This window comes from Nilaparvata lugens, unplaced genomic scaffold (assembly GCF_014356525.2).
Source record: "Nilaparvata lugens isolate BPH unplaced genomic scaffold, ASM1435652v1 scaffold4111, whole genome shotgun sequence".
In the NCBI taxonomy this organism is placed as follows: Eukaryota; Metazoa; Arthropoda; class Insecta; order Hemiptera; family Delphacidae; genus Nilaparvata; species Nilaparvata lugens.
The window spans coordinates 1-7,204 of NW_024090540.1; positions in this window are offsets into that span (position 1 = coordinate 1).

The window sequence follows — 7,204 nt, forward strand, 5'->3', positions numbered from 1 at the left end:
TTGAAATAGGCTTATAGGATGCAAGATTAGTATATTAGTATTAAAATATAATATATGTTAGCTTGCTTGCATGATAATCTGTTGGCTAATTTAAGTTTTTGTTTTGTTTTGTTTTGCTGTTTACTTGCTTTTCATCAAAATATGACTAATTCAGAACGAAATAGTCTGACTGCAGACTTTAGTGTAATGGATGGTTTATGTGGGTTGACGAATTCAAATTTCGAAAAAGCTACGTATCCCAGAAGGGACAAATCTCATATAGATGTACAAATAAGTTGTGTTCAATGACCATTATGACGGATGCTAGTGGACGAATTGTTTCCAGAGTATCGGTAAACACTCCCACCATCCTCCCAAAGAAAAATAGTAGAACTCCTGTTTTATTTATTTTTCATTTTATTTAAGGTTTAATGGCCTGTATCCGATTATACGGTAATGAATTTATACAGTAAATATTTATTGGTAATGATCAGATATATAAAAATTTAGTTTATTCAATTTCCTGGATGGATAAAAAATATATTATATTATGAGTAAGAGTAATTCAAACCTACAATTTATAAAGAGATAATTTACGATTCAATACAGTTTAATACAGCTAAGTTGGTTGATTATGGTTACTGATGAATGAATTCGCAACTAATAAGTTCAAATAGAGAGACAAGTACTAAATACTTTAGTAGACTTTAAGAGGTACAATACCGATTTTATTACTGATGTTATTAATGATGAGTTATTATTAGAAAGATTATTACGTATTAATTGAAAGAATAAATTAATAAAGTAAGTTATTAGGTTATGGACAAGATCTACGATGAAAAAATATTTCTAAAGGCATAAACAAGAAACGGTTTATGTTATGTGCGCTCCTCGAAACACGACCGTCCGCTACCACTGCTCCGACTCGACTCCTGTCGGTGATAGTAGGCCTACTGTTGTAGTTTAAACAAAGAAACCTGTGCCTTTGTTATTCTGAGTAGAACCGGGCGCAGTTAATTGATACAAATAATTGAAAATTATAGTCTGATCGAGTGTTTACTTACATGATTAAAGCTACAATGGCTGTCACAAATATCAGCTTGATGTGAACAGCTCAGATTTGTGAGCTAAGTGGCCGTTCTCCAGGTTTTCACTAAATCTCTCCCAAGTTCTTATCACGGATATCAGTAGGTGCATTACCTCTCCAAAGATAGCTGCGCTTGTTCGTAATCATCTGAAACCATTTCTTCAATTATTTTGTGGATTCAATCTGTAATATAACGTATGATTAATATTATAATCCCAGCATTCAATATTTTAAAATATATATATTATTATCCTATTATTTGCTGCCAGCAGTAGGAACATGCTCAAATGCAAATGATAGGCTGTCAATGTATGATTTTCTTCACATTTCACGATTCAAGTTTACATTTTTGAGCTAGAAAAACATCAATTTCTCTATATATCTCTTTTAGAATGCTCTTAAAAACACATTAAATATCAATATTAAACTTGCGAACATAAAATATTAAATTATTTCGATGTTGCATACAAAATATTTTATGAGTTGATAAGCATAATAGCTAGACATGTTAAAATTGTTATAGTTAATCTATCAAAGATAAAATTATGGTAGTTTTAGTCTTATCTAAGTGAAAATTGGTACAAAATTATAATAAATAAACGTAGGCTCAAGTAGACGAAGTACACCTAATATGAATGTGATGTTTTTGAACCTGCTTTGTGCTTGGACAATAAGTTAGTTTATGCTAGTCGGTATTCATAAATATATTCAGTGGAGTCACTTGAGCAAGACGTCAAAAGTTTAGTGGGAGTGGCAGGTGCATGTTTGATAAGAATGATAACTTAAGGTTGTGCATCACGCTTTTCAAAACTTTTTATGGTAACATTTTTCAAAGAAGGCTATTCCGATTTGGATACCATCGGTCTCACTAAATGAAGCACATCACAAGGGAAAACTCAATTCATAATTTTTACTTTTTGCGATATATAGTTTAAATCTTGGGTGAGATCCGATCCATTGCTGAATTGAGAGTAAATAAATTCATGAAACTTTGAGGATTCATTATTCAAGATAGTTGCTCATTGTAGACCACTATTTCAACCTTTGTGGCCTCATTTTGACTCTGCCTGCAATGTTTATCCTGGAATCAGCCTTAATGGTGGAATGGAAACCACAAATGTTCACAATAAATGAAGAAACTCATCACTATAAAAAGATCTACAAGCAAAATTGATCCATGTAGTGGAGTGACTTCAACCTTGGCCAGGAATAGGCCTGAATTATTGAGCAAAAGAATATTGAACAAGGTTGCAGCTACTGTATGAAGCATAGAAAGAGGACTAGTTGAAGAAGACCCTGAAAAGTTAGCGGGTAGACAGACCCACATCATGACCACCACTCTGTCGACGAGGCTTATTCTGCACAGTGAGGCTTAGACGCTTCACATGCATTCGGTTCGGTTCGTTACCGAAAACGAATGAGGCTTTCATACATGTCAGGTTTTAATTCGTACGGTTCTAATTAGGTATTTTCTTCTCAAAAACAGCTGTGTTTGGATTTTCACAGGTCATGCTGGTATATTTAAATATAACAGCTGGTGTTAAATTGTAAGATGTTATTTCTTGAACAACAAAAATTTAGGGCCGATTTCCGAGCTCGGGATTTAGCCAAGTTCTAGACTTTGACTGGCTTTAAACTCTGGAGTCAGATTCAAAATCAGATGTAGTCATTGGTTTTCCGAGTCAGAGCGTTAACGTAGTCGAGGACTCAAATAGACCCTGGAGTTTCGACATCACGTTAGACCCTGGAGTTTATAATTTCGCTTTCTGAGTGAAGGGCTTATAAGTCCAGGACTTGAATTAGATTCTCGCCTCTTTCCAAGTCAAGGATTTATCAAAAATCGTCCAGGACTTGAAACAGCGTGATTTTAAACCCTCGACTGGGGTAGGGTATAAATTCAAGTTCTAGACTTAGGGCCGGTTTCCGAGCTCGGGATCTATAAGTTCTGGACTTACAGAGTCTAGGACTAAAAAAGCTCTCGGGTCTAAATTGACTTTCTGAGTCACGATTTTATCTTCTAAACTCCGGAGTCTATCAAGTTCTCGACTTATTGAGTCCAGGACTTTAACGCAGTAAACATGAGGGAAATTCACAATATTTTGCTGTTGTTTATTGTTGGCATTATAGCAAAACGGAAACAGCTGATTGCAGCGAGACAATTCAAATGAGCATGCGCTCTCCAAACTATTTTGTGAAAATACGTTTCGATTTCTTTGTAGGCCTATTCAAACAAAACCTTTGAAAGGGAATGAATAAACATTTCATTTTACGTTATGCTATTATTGATCATTGATCCTAACCAGTGATTATGAATGAAAATTTAATTAGGCTACTGAGTTTGAAAACGTATTTGTTTTGAAAAAAAACTGTATTCCATGACAATTATTTGGCTTTTTATCTTCTCCAAAACAATAACTGAATTGTGTTTGCTCAGTTAAGTCTAGAACTTGAATTTAAACCCTACCCCAGTCGAGGGTTTAAAATCACGCTGTTTCAAGTCCTGGACTTAAAAGCCCTTCACTCAGAAAGCGAAATTACAAACTCCAGGGTCTAACGTGATCTCTAAACTACACAGTCTATTTAAGTCCTCGAATACGTCAACGCTCTGACTCGGAAAGCCAATTTTCTGACTCCAGAGTTTAAAGCCAGTAAAGTCTAGAACTTAGCTAAATCCCGAGCTCGGAAACCGACCCTAAAAGTTAATTAAAAATTGTGAATTATTTGAATAGTTTCTTTTTGATTATGTTAATTTTGGATGTTTAGAGAGATAATTTTTTTAAATTGAAAATTTGTTCCTTGTTTTGACACATGGTATTATATAAACTTCATCTCTTCTCTCCATTGATGAAATCATATAATATTCGTGAAAAAAATTCTCCCTGAGTTTTAATTTATATCTTTCATATTTTTTTGGCAAACTATTCATTGAGAAAAAAATGTTCCTGTGAACTAACAGAATTGAATTGACCATATGATTTTGACTTGGGAAATTTGAAACAGATAATCACGATATCAGGTTAAAATAAACAAAAAAGGCCAGCGTGTGTAGAAGACTTTGTTTTTTTCCTGTTTCCCTAGCAACAAATTCGAATATGATAAAACCTATTCGTGTCGAGGGGGCGTTCATGCTATGCGGTTGCTATTCGGTACCGAATTCAAACCGTATTACCGTTTCACACTTATCGGATTTGCCAAAACGAAACGAACCGAATGAGTGTAAAACTAGCCTGACGACCACAATGCAGCAGCGTTTCCAGAGGGATGAAAACAAGTATAAAGTGATCAAGAAAGTATTGCCTGTCTCATTACATATATTGATTTCTCAGAATATCAATTCTAAGTAAATTAAATCGATTTTTTAAAATTACCATATTCAAGTTGTTTTTGATAGTATCCAAATCGAAACAGTACAAAAATGTCACCTGTAAAATGTTTTCCAAGTGGGTGGCGCACAATATTATAAATAAGGTAAAACTTTGTGGCTTGGACACACACAGCGATCTGCAGACAGGAATCAGAGAGGTCTTAGCAGGTTATAGACATGAATATCTAAAATATAGATGAAGGCCACTCTGACCGCTTCCCGCAGATTGTTCTCTGTGTCCCAGCCCATACTGATTTGGAGCAAAAGCAAAATTCCATTTCATGGTGAATTGTTTACTTACTTGGTCAAAAATAATTATTGCAACAACCGTATCAGTTACTGAATCACATCTTGAACGTTCCATTAGGATGCAGTTGATCAGTTTGGCACTGTAAAATATAAATAATAAGTTCAAGTTAATTTATAAGGAAAACTTTTGTATAATATTAAATTTAACATTAGCATGAAAAAAGTTGGCGATCAAATGAAAACTACTCATTCAAAGAGGGTAAATAAATACAGCGATACTTAAGTACAGCTGATTATACGAGTCACACTGGCAAACAAGGAATCTTCCTTCTGCAGGTATTTTTGCCTCACCTACTGTACTCATGCATGTGAGCATAAATTTAATCTTAATTTATTAATACTATTATCATAAATAAGGATATCATTTTGTTATAATTTCTATTAAATAGATTAACATTTCCTTAATTTTTATGTTTGTATCTTGTTTTTGGCAAATAAATTCATTCATTCAAGTAGGCTTATAGTTAGGTCAATGCTATAATGCCAGTAGAAAAGATAGGACAACTGCGTTGCCGATTTCCTGTATTGCCACTGGCTCCTATAATAGAGAATAGCTGATTCGGAATAACATATCTGATGTAACCCAATATTAAATGTGCATTCTATTTAATAATAATAATAATAATATTTTATTCGTCAAGAAAATATATTATTCAATTAGTAATTCATAAATTTTCATGATTTAAATTAAATCTTTTTGTAAGGTCTAATTAATTAGGTATATTTTTACATTGTAAAAAAACAATCATGTGAAGCAACATGAGATAGAGCAAAACTTATTTCAATTTCCAAAGCAATTTGATTTGTCTAATGATAGACAAGAATAGCAACACCAATGTTAATCAAATGCTGCCATTAGGTGGACCTCATAGTACCAGAGTTATTATATTTATATTGAGTTACCATAAAGCAAAAATACCATAGGAATATCAGCGGCTTGAGTTAACAGTGAAATTTACAACATAAGAGCCCTATACTAAACCATTAAATTAAACACGATGAGATGTTTTTATGCTATTGTTTCTCTATGATGCTACAATTACAGTAGTCTGTGTCTGACTACCGTATATAAATTATCTTCAAACAACCAATACAATCAGCTCTAGGGCTTCAGTGAGTCTGGTTGAATTTCATTCAGTTTATAATTTGGTTAATGGAAAACTTTTTATAAAATACTGAAAAACTTTATTTTATAAAACAATCCACATTTGGCTAAACCACTCTAAGCTTAATCTTGAATCATTTCTCTAAATGGATTTTCCAACAAGTAGCCTGACTGCAGTAGGCCTACATGTAAATCACTTATGTTAGCAAATCCTTTTTATTTAATTTATTGAATAAATGATGCACTAACCTAACTACAGTATTTAAAAGAAGATGGAATTCATAAATATCTCACAATAGGGAATAAGGTCTAAATATATTTAGCCTATTCAGTACCCCTACCGTAAAATGGGGTGAATAGCAACAGTTTTGTATTTTCCATGTTAATAACTGAAGAATACTGATAGTTAAAAATGTTTCTATCATGATTAAAGTTTAATCTTGTGCTGTAGATTCAATATCAGATCATAATTGAGAAATAAAATATCAGTTATTAAAAAAACATGAAAACATGCCTGTGCTGTTCACCTGCCAGTTGGTGTGAATAGCCACCGTATGTCTTACCTTGATAATATGCATTCTGTTGCTTTAAAACCATTTTATGGGTGAATAGAAACTATCGCTTTATAGAAATATTTATCTTAATTATTTTGATTAATCTGAAAGATTGGTTCAATTTGTAATAATAAATAGTTTGAATTAAATTTATGCAATAAAGGTTAAAATGTTAGATTCATTTCAATAAATTTGATTAATTTAAAATGTTCATTCATATAGCTACCTAATACTAACATGAAAAATTGTTAATATGGGATAAGAGGTTTTTGTGGTTTAAAGTGTTTCTTTCTTTTAATTTTTTTATGATATTTATACACACAGTATGGTCCAAATTAAATTTTTTCCCCACTTCTCTGTAGCTTTGCCTTGCTCGATGTCTTTGATTGCAGCTAACATTACATTGTCATCATATTTTTGCACAGTTTCGTTCCAGGAACAGTTTTATACACTCGGGGCATTTTAAAAACCCCAACTATCACAATTGATTTTAAATAACATAAATAAAATAGTACCAGTTTCGAAATACTAAATGAAAGCAGAGGGGAAATCGGTTGACAACATAACCTAAATGGCACTGTTGTTCAAAAGTTGCTGTTGCTATTCACCCCATTCGACGATTCCAAGAGGTTGTATCAGAGAAAAAAATATAATTAATTGTAGAATTGAGATATTTTCAAGATTAAAAAAGTGTTTTTGCGTAAAAAATGCAGTTTAAAAAGAAAATTCCATTGATATTGATATTTCATACCTTTTTGGTACATGTGAAGTTTTGGAGCATAAATTTTTTTATATAAAATCATAGT